The following is a 10,471-nucleotide window of genomic DNA, read 5'->3' on the forward strand; positions in this document are numbered from 1 at the left end:
ATCAGTGTACCCTTTCCACCTCCTGCGTGCCACTGTGGCAACCCCTTCTTCTATAAAAGGAGGCCCGGGCGACCAGGAGGAGGATTCGGCTTTTTAGAGCTCCTAATGCCCCAGAGCTAGCTCAAGAACAGGAATATACATCCACCAAAGCAGGAGTAGGGTTTTACGCATCCTCGCGGCCCGAACCTGGATAAACAAACTGTGTACTATCTGTTTGATCCGCTCTTCTCACAACCCCGTGCCCCGCTAACCGTAGTAGGGATTCTTGTGATCCCATAGGTGTTGTTCCCACCGACACCATGGTCTTCATGCCCGATCACTTTTGATCGAAGGGACCACCCCACTAGCACCCATCATGGCGGATTCGCCGCATTGGTTCTAGACCCAATTATTGACGAATTTCACCTCACTAGAGTCCTTATGGACGGCGGCAGCAGCCTGAACCTGCTTTACCAGGATACAGTGCGGAAAATGGGCATCGATCCCTCGAGGATTAAACCCACTAAAACGACCTTTAAAGGTGTCATACCAGGTGTAGAGGCCAACTGTACAGGCTCAGTTACACTTGAAGTGGTCTTTGGATCTCCGGATAATTTCCAAAGCGAGGAGTTAATCTTCGACATAGTTTCATTCCGCAGTGGCTATCACGCACTGCTCGGGCGAACCGCATTTGCCAAGTTCAATGCGGTGCCGCACTACGCATACCTCAAGCTCAAAATGCCAGGCCCTCGAGGAGTCATCACGGTCAATGGAAACACCGAACACTCTCTCCAAATGGAGGAGCATACGGCGGCTATCGCAGCGGAAGTACAAAGCAGCCTCTCAAGGCAATTCTCCAGTCCGGCCATTAAACGTCTGGACACCGTCAAGCGCGCCCGGAGTAACCTACAACAAGACCGCCGGGCACGTTCCGAGCAAGCGTAGCAATGCGGCCCCAACCCTAGCCCTCGCGAACTTGCGAAACCAGTGTTGTGCGTACATAACTACGCTCTGGAAATACCATGGGCAAAAGGGGAGGGGCACAATCACGGCACGCCCGAAACACGGCTTAAACCGCACTAGGGGCTGCCGACTTTTTCATTTCCTCTTACTTTCAGGACTCCACTCTTCGGAAGGCCTGTCCGGCAGTACAATTGCCGCACAAACGATACAACAACCAGGGGAGCAGAAAGCTACGCCGCACTAGGGAACTCTAAGGTGGTCTCTATAACGAGCAATATACCTATTTCGCATAACATTCCGCAACTCGCCCCTGGAAAGGACATATTTGATAGTCCCATCTTTTGCTTATCGCACTATTTGTATCGTCCTGCTTTGATCGCAGCCTTTTTAAATAAACAATGCATAGCTTCCGTCTATTATTGCATTACTCTTTTTTACGAATATATGTTCATTAATGACATGTTGCACCCATACACTTTGGTACGGCCAATACGCCAGGGGCTTAAGTACCCCACAATACGGTGTGAGAAGTCCAAACACTTTCACAAGTGCGGAACCCCGAACTTATAGCATTATATGCATCGGCTCTGAATCATGTCTTGGGTCAATAGTTGGGTTTGCCCGGCTCCTATGTTTTGGTACCTTACGTTCCGTTATATCAGCTAAGGTAGCACTTGGAGAACTACTGCGATTGTGCCCCAGTTGAGCTGGGCTAAGCACCTTAGTAGAGAAAGCTAAAACTGACTGTCATGATGAGGCGAGAGCTGATCACTATTCGAGAGGTTTTCGAGTCCCTAAAGACTTATGCCGCTTAGAGCGAGGAGTCGGCTTTGTCTGGCCTAGGCATGGATAGCGCCCCGAACTCGGTCTTCCGAACACTAGGGGCTTCGCCGAAATTTAAAATTATAGAATTCTATGGCTAAGTGAGAGTGTTCAAGCATTATAGTCTGATTGTCTTGTTCGTTGTGTTGAGCGCCTCCCTCGAAGGACCCAAGAATGGGAAAAAGAGCGCTCATGTTTATCCCGAACACCCCAGCACTCGTGCCATGGGGGCAGAAGCCGACGACTCGCCATCTCTCAAATTTGATAAGCGGTCGCACAGAAGGTAATATTTTAAATTCAAAAAGCATTGCTTAGCGCACATGAACAAGTTTTTCAGCGCACAGGACAAAACGAGCGAGTTTACTGAAAAATTACATCCATGGAACATTCATCCGCCACAAGGCGGGCACCCTTCAGAACGCCCTCATAATACATCTCGGGCTTGCGATGCTCCTTGCCCGGCGGTGGCCTGTCCTTCACAAGCTTCTCAGCATCCAGCTTACCCTAGTGCACCTTCGCACGGGCAAGCGCCCTACGGGCACCCTCGATGCATACGGAGCGCTTGATGACTTTGAGCCTTAGACAGGCCTCCACCAGCCGCCTCACCAGCCCGAAGTAGCTCCCAGGCATGGCCTCTCTAGGCCACAGCCGGACTATGAGGCCCTTCATGGCCTGTTCGGCCAACTTATGGAGCTCGACCAGCTGTTACAGCTGGTCGCTTAAGGGCACCGGGTGTTCGGCCTCAGCATACTGAGACCAGAACACCTTCTCCGTCGAGCTTCCCTCCTCGGCTCGGTAGAAGGTGGCGGCATCCAACACGCTACGGGGCAAGTCTGCGAATGCTCCTGGAGAGCTCCGGATTCGGGTAAGTAACAAGTAATTCACTTTTAAGTGCTTGCTTTGCATAAAGAATGCCTTGCCCGCTGCTATCTTTTTTATTGCCTCAACCTCCTAGAGGGCCTTCTGGCAGACTTGGCATCTTCAATGGCCGCCGCGAGCTCAGACTCTCGCGTCTTCGAGTCAAGCTCCAAACTCTCATGTTTTTTAATGAGAGCCTGGAGCTCTTGCCGCACCTCGCCAACCTGCGTCTCATGCTTCTCCCGCTCGGTGCGCTTCGTGGCCGCCCTCTTCTCGGCCTCGGACAGCGCTTGCTTAAGGGTCGCCACCTCAGTTGTGGCCCCTACAATAGCCGTGTTAATCCTGTCACTTTTTGCAATTGCACCTTTCACATATTTCAATAAGGTATTTCTTACCTTCCTTCTCCTCGAGCTGCTGCTTGGCTAGGCCGAGCTCTTGCTTGGACCGCTCAAGGTTCTGCTTCAGCGTGCCCACCTCCGCTGTCAGTGCGGCGGATGCTAGCAACGAAGCCTGCATACGCATATTGACTTACTTTTGTTAGACTCCTATGAATGTTATTAGATCCTCTATTCGGCTTTTCTTTCCGAACGCCGAACAGAGCATCAGGGGCTACTATTTATGTGGTAATATTTTTAAATATTCCTTACTTACCTCAAAGCCTATTAGAAGGCTGGCACAGGCTTCAGTCAGTCCGCTCTTGGCGGACTGAACCTTCTGGATCACCGCACTCATAATAGTGCAGTGCTCCTCGTCGATGGAGGCGCCGTTAAGCACCTCCAGCAAATTTTCCGGTGCCTCCGGTTGGACGGAGGTCACCGGCTCGGTAGGCTTGCTCCTCTTGGAAGGAGGCTGCCTACCGGAATCCGGAACCGTTGAAGGTTTCGGCGTGGTGTCCGGCTCAAAGCCGAACTTAGAGCCCTTGGGGGTTCTATCCCCTTCACGCCTGGAGTCCAGGAGGTCGCCTCGCGGCGCCTCCAGGACCACCTCCTCCTGGCTTGGAACCTATTGGGATGCCACCTCGGTGTCGTCCGTAGGGTGGGGGGAGGTAGCTGCCGGAAGCGAATTCACATCCGACGAATCCAGGGAGCCGCTCGACGACTCGTCGAGCCCGGCCTTGGGTGGGCTGCATAGACATGTTCGACGTAAGGAAAAGTTGTGCAATGGGGGAATACTATGAATCACTCTGGTATCCGGACACTTACGATCTCGCCAGGGGCTTGGCCCTGTGCGGCCACTCCTTTTCGCCATCGTCAGCGTTGGTGGAGCAGTCCGGAGGAGGGGTCTTCCCCCTCTTGGACCCTTCGGCCTCCCTAGTTGGGGCGGCCTTCCTTTTCTTCCCTCCCCCGCTAGAGGGGGAGAGGTCTCTTCTTCCTCCTCCTCGTCTTCATGGGAGGAGTGCGCCTTGGAGTCGTCGGATGATGAATCCGACACCTCCTGGCGCCGGGCACTCTTTCGAGTCCCCGTGGCCTTCTTCTTGGCCTTCTTCTCCGGCACCACGTAGGATGCCGGAACCAGCAGCTTCGCCAAGCGAGCGTCCGCTGGGCCTTCGGGCAAAGGAGCCAGACAGTTGATCTGTCCGGACGTCTCATGCCAATCCTGTCAAAGGTAAGGGAGCTTAGATCCCGCATGGAGTCAAACTATGAAAGACTAATACCCTATAAAAGGTAAAAATAGCTTACCGCACGAGCGTAACGCTGCGTGCTGAATCCGCGATCCTCGGTAGCGGATGCGGGGGCCTCGGCGCCCTTGAAAAACACCTTCCAGGCATCTTCGTACGTCGTGTCGAAGAGCCTGCTCAGAGTTCGGTGCCGTGCCGGGTCGAACTCCCACAGGTTGAAAGCCCGTTGTTGACACGGGAGGATCAGGCGGATGAGCATAACCTGGACTACGTTGACAAGTTTGAGCTTCTTGTCCACCAGGGTTTGGACGCATGTTTGGAGTCCGGTCAGCTCTCCTTTTTTACCCCACGACAGGCCCGTCTCTTTCCAGGAGGCGAGCTGCGTAGGGGGTCCGGATCGAAACTCGGGGGTTGTGACCCATTCAGGGTCGCGCGGCTCGGTGATGTAAAACTACCCCGACTGCCACCCCTTTAGGGACTCCACGAAGGAGCCCTCGAGCCATAGGACGTTGGGCATCTTACCCACCATGGCGCCTCCGCACTCCGCTTGGGTGCCGTGCACCACCTTCGGCTTGACATTGAAAGTCTTGAGCCATAGGCCGAAATGGGGGCGGATGCGGAAGAAAGCCTCGCACACGACGATAAACGCCGAGATGTTGAGGACAAAGTTCGGGGCCAGATCGTGGAAATCCGGGCCATAGTAGAACATGAGCCCCCGGACAAATGGGTGGAGAGGGAAGCCCAGTCCGCGGAGGAAATGGGGGAGGAACACCACCCTCTGATGGGGCCTAGGGGTGGGGATGAGCTGCCCCTCTTCAGGAAGCTGGTGCGCAATGTCGTTAGACAAGTATCCGGCCTTCCCCAGTTTTTTGATGTGTCCCTCCGTAATGGAGGAGACCATCCACTTGCCTCCCGCTCCGGACATGGCTGGAGAAGGTTGAGGTGGGGTGTGCGGACTTGGGCGCTGGAGCTCAAGTGCGCGGAAATGGATAGGCAAAGGAGGAAGAAGGCATGGATGAAAAGGTGGATCCCTATCCCCTTATATGGGCAGACGCGACTATGCGTCCCCACCAGCCTGGTAAAACCCGCTTATCTCCCAAGCGCCATAATCAATGGCGCGGTTGGGTTACCCACACCCGTATTGATGAGAATCCCGGAATAAGGGGACACGAGCTCTGCTTTGACAAGACATGCCAAGGAAACCGCCTCGCTAAACGTGCTGAGGTACAACAGTAAAACGATTCGAATAAAGACTTGGCCGTGGTGTGATGTCACACTACGGAATACGTCAGTAGATTAGATTTGTGTAAATATTATTATCTCTATGGCAATATGTGGAAACTTATTTTGCAGAGCCGGACACTACCTTTGTGTTCAGAATCTTCTATGAAGTACTTGGAGGAGGAACCCGCCTTACAATGCCGAAGACAATCTGCATGCCGGACTCATCGTCATTGAAGCCTGGTTCAGGGCCTACTGAGGGAGTCCTGGATTAGGGGGTGTCCGGATAGCCGGACTATACCTTCGGCCGGACTCCTGGACTATGAAGATACAAGATTGAAGACTTCGTCCCGTGTCCAGAAGAGACTTTCCTTGGCGTGGAAGGCAAGCTTGGCGATACGGATATGTAGATCTCCTACCATTGTAACCGACTCTGTGTAACCCTAGCCCTCTCCGGTGTCTATATAAACCGGAGGGTTTTAGTCCGTAGGACGAACAACAATCATACCATAGGCTAACTTCTAGGGTTTAGCCTCCTTGATCTCGTGGTAGATCTACTCTTGTACTACCCATATCATCAATATTAATCAAGCAGGACGTAGGGTTTACCTCCATCAAGAGGGCCCGAACCTGGGTAAAACATCATGTCCCCTGCCTCCTGTTACCATCCGCCTAGACGCACAGTTCGGGACCCCCTACCCGAGATCCGCCGGTTTTGACACCGATAGTAAGACTGTAAATTTAAGGACGAATGTAATAATATCACTTATTATTTAAATATATTTATAACAAAATGCTCAGCCCGTTTTTATTTTTTGATAACATTGCTGGCCCAACCCAACATTATAATTAGAATCAGCCCAGCAAAATCATGTATTTCTAGAAAGTGCAAATGGGCTGTAATTTTTTAGGAAATAAAATAAACGGGCCGCATGGACGCTACATTATTTGTTCACCCAGCCCAACTAATGGCTATAATTCAAAAAAGATAAAATTGACTGTAAATTCTACCGCGCATAAAAAAGACTATAAATTCTGAAAAAATGGGTTGAATATGTGCCACATTTTTGGAGGCTGAAATGTGGGCCAATAGGTCGAAGCCAATGCAAGTCGTTGTCAATTTAGTCAACAAATGATTCTGACATGTTAGCCGTTGGATTTACATCCAACGACATCCAACGACCGGCATCCATCTTCAATCTCTTGTCTTCTTCCTCCAGCGCTCCCGGGACCACCTCCCGCCTCGTGCTGCTAGCAGCTCTGCTTAGCACGCTCCGCTATGAAGCGCTACTCCACCGTTGGCCAGGCCATCCCTCCACCCCTCCACACCTCATGTTCTTCTCCACCGACTGCCAAACCACACCGCACTAGAACCAGTTAACCCTCGTACACCTCTCTGTCTGCGACTCTACTCCCGCGTCTTCCCATCTCCGGCTCGTTGCTGTCCGGGGCCTCGCCGTCGTCCACCACCTTGGATGCGCTCGGCGAGGCGTGATCAACGTGGTCAATGAACGAAACCATCGGAAGTAGATTGTGCATGGAGAGGCTGACAGCTGGGTCCACGGCCGCACACAAGGAAATGCCTCCTTATTACGCGCAAAATAATGATTCCTCCACCTGACATCTGGGACCCACCGGAAGGGCCTCTGTATTTCGCGAAATAAAGTGCCCCTCGCTGACATGTCGGACCCACCAGCTATCTTCGCACGCAAGGAAGTGCCTCCTTATTATGCACAAAAAATGAATATTCCCCCTGCCAGCTGGAACCCAGCATAGTGGGAGGCTGACTTGTGGACCTACCAAGTTGATGGGGACAGAGGGCATTGTCAACTTAGTCAATATGAACGATTCTAGCTCCTGTTACCGTACGATATTCATCCAACGGCCGTAGTGCTTCTTCAACCTCTGGTCTTCTTGCTCCAGCCGCCCAAACCAGCGTCGGTCGTGCCGCGTGCTCCTGCCTCCCTTGGCCGGCTGTGATGCCGCGGAGGCCTCACCGCCCCCTACTACTCCCACCGCTGGCCAGGCCATACCTCTACCCACCCACACCCCCTGTTATTCTGCAGCGATAACAGCCTCACACCGCAGCCGAACCAGTGAACCCTCGTAGTCCTCTTCGTGTGGGCATCCACTGTTGCGTCTTCCCCGGCTCCGAGTCATCCCCTTCCTAGTCCTCACCGTCGTCCACCGCCCTGGTGCTCTCGGCGCGGCGTGGTCAACGTGGTCAACGACCGACTTCCATCGGAAGAGTACTGTACGTGGAGAGTCTGACAGCTGGGTCCACGGCAGCCGCAAGGAAGTGCCTCCTTATTACGCGGAAAATAATTATTCTTCCACCTGACAGCGGGGACCCACCGGACGGGCCACCAGTATTTTGCAAAAAAAATCATTTCCCCCTGACTGCTGGGACCCACCGGACGGGCCACCGTATTTCGCGAAAAAAATGTTCCCCCCGCTGTCAGCTCGGACCCACCGGAAGTGCCTCCTTATTACGCACAAAAAATGAATACTCCCCCGGCTAGCTGGGACCCACCTTGCTGGGAGGCTGACTTGTGGGCCTACTAAGTTGACGGGGACGAAGGGCTTTGTCAACTTAGTCAATATGAACGATTCTAGCTCCAGTGACCATACGATGTCCATCCAGCGGCCATAGTGCTTCTTCAACCTCAGGTCTTCTTGCTCCAGCCGCCCAAAACAGCGCCGGTCGTGCCGCATGCTCCTGCCTCCCGTGGCCGGCTGTGCTGCCGCAGAGGCCTCATCGCCCCCTACTATTCCCACCGCTGGCCAGACCCTACGGCGACGGCAGCCTCACACCGCAGCTGAACCAGTGAACCCTCGTAGTCCTCTCCGCGCAGGCTTCCGCTGCCGTGTCGTCCCCTTCCTAGGCCTCGCCGTCCTCCACCGCCGTGGTGCTCTTCGCGCGGCGTGGTCAACGTGGTCAAGGAACGACTTCCATCGGAAGAGTACTATATGTGGAGAGGCTGACAGCTGGGTCCACGGCCACAATCCAGTTTTTTTGTGATTTGCCAAGTAAGTCGCTTTGTCAGGCCTGTTGGGCTGCAAATCTTTCAAGACGAGGAGAGCTTTCATTCGGTTGGCCGAGAAAATGGCCCATCAGTAATGAGCAATGGGTTGTACATTTTTAAAACACATCAAACCGGCAATTAGTTTCAAATATCTTTTTTTCATTTCAAGATTTTAAATTACATTAATTTTTATGCGTGGAGAATTTGTTGGATTTTATATTGATATACATTTATTTTTTAAATCAGTTTGAATGTGAGTCAAAATTTTGGGATTAAAAACAGTTCGGACCGCACCGAAATATGCAAAATTTCGTATAATTTTTTAACCGTTGCCACAATATGGGTTGTAATACTAACAAAAAGAATATGGGCTCCAAAAAAATCCTTAAGAATTAGCAAATGGGCTGTAAATTATTAGAAATAATTGCAGATGGGTTGTATAATGTTTTCCACAGATTTGAGGCTTTCCTAAAAAAAGGGTTGACGCACAAGCACTGACTGTTGGATGTCCATCCAACGGCCGTCGTGCTTCTTCAATCTCTGCTCTTCCTGCTCCAGCCGCTCAAACAAGCGCCGGCGGGACTGCCTGCTCCCTCCTTCTCGCGGCCGGCTGTGCTGCCGCGTAGGCCTCACCACCCGACCGTACTCCCATCGCTGGCCTAGCCATCCCTCTACTCACCCACACCTGCTGTTATTCTCCGGCGATGGCAGACGAACCAGTAAACCCTCGTACAGTCGTACTCCCCTCCGCGTGGGAAACAACTGCCGAGTCTTCCGTGCCTTCGTGTCGTCCCCTTCCTAGGCCTCGCCGTCGTCCACCGCCCTTGTGCTCTCGGCACGGCGTGGTCAACGTGGTCAAGGAACGACTTCCATCGGACATGGATTGTACGTGGAGAGGTTGACAGCTGGGTCCACGGCCGCAGCAAGGAAGTGCCTCCTTATTACATGGAAAATAATGATTCCTCCACCTGAGAGCTAGGACCCACCGGACGGGCCACTGTATTTCGCAAAAAAAATGTTTCCCCCTGACTGTTGGGACCCACTAGCTACATCTTCGCACGCAAGGAAGTGCGTCTGGGTAAAAAAACAAAACGATTCGCCTCCTGACTGCTAGGACCGACCAGCTACATCTTTGCAGGCAAGGAAGTTCCTGACAGTCGGACCCACCTGGTCGAAGCATACGTATTGTTGTCATTCTGGTCGCGAACGTGTACGTACATACTGGTCGATGTAGAGGCGCGCACGTGTCGTAGTAGAGGCGCGCACGTAGCATTTACATGTATGTACAGCGGCCAGGGTGCAAGAAAGAAAATACGGCCATGTGTGTGTACATACGGGAGGGGTCTCGAACGCCTACTCGCGCATACGTACGGCCAAGGCTCGTGTACATGGCTAGGTCGGAACGGAGAAACAGCGTCGTCGTCGTGTTCATGGGGAGGCAACGGAATGCATCGTGTTCATGGGGAGGCAACGGAATGCGTTGTGTTCATCGGGAGGGCTTGGACGGAACAGACGATGGAAACAAGGCCTAGCTTACCGCAGAACGGAGGAAACGGCCTTGTGTTCGACCGGCCACGTTCGAAGCGGGATCCTGTTCATCGGGAGGGGTCTGGCGTACCGCAAAACGGAGGAAATGGACCTCCTACGGTCGAAACGGGGGTCCTGTTGATCGGGAGGGGTGTGGCGTACCGCAAAACGGAGGAAACGGACTTGTGTTGGAGCGATATGGTCGAAACGAGGGTCCTGTTCATTGGGAGGGGTGTGGCGTACCGCAAAATGGGACTCCACGGGATACTGTTCATCTCCACCGTCGACCTCCTCCAGCCTCCACGGGCTCCTGTTCATCCAGCCTCCACCGCGCGCTACTCCACCGGCTACTGTTCAACCACCCCTCCACCGTCTACTGTTCATCCAGCCCTCCACACCACTGGGTCCTGTTCAACCACCCCTCCACGGGCACCCCTCCACCCTCTACTGTTCATCC

This window comes from Triticum aestivum, chromosome 3A (genome assembly GCF_018294505.1).
Source record: "Triticum aestivum cultivar Chinese Spring chromosome 3A, IWGSC CS RefSeq v2.1, whole genome shotgun sequence".
In the NCBI taxonomy this organism is placed as follows: domain Eukaryota; kingdom Viridiplantae; phylum Streptophyta; class Magnoliopsida; order Poales; family Poaceae; genus Triticum; species Triticum aestivum.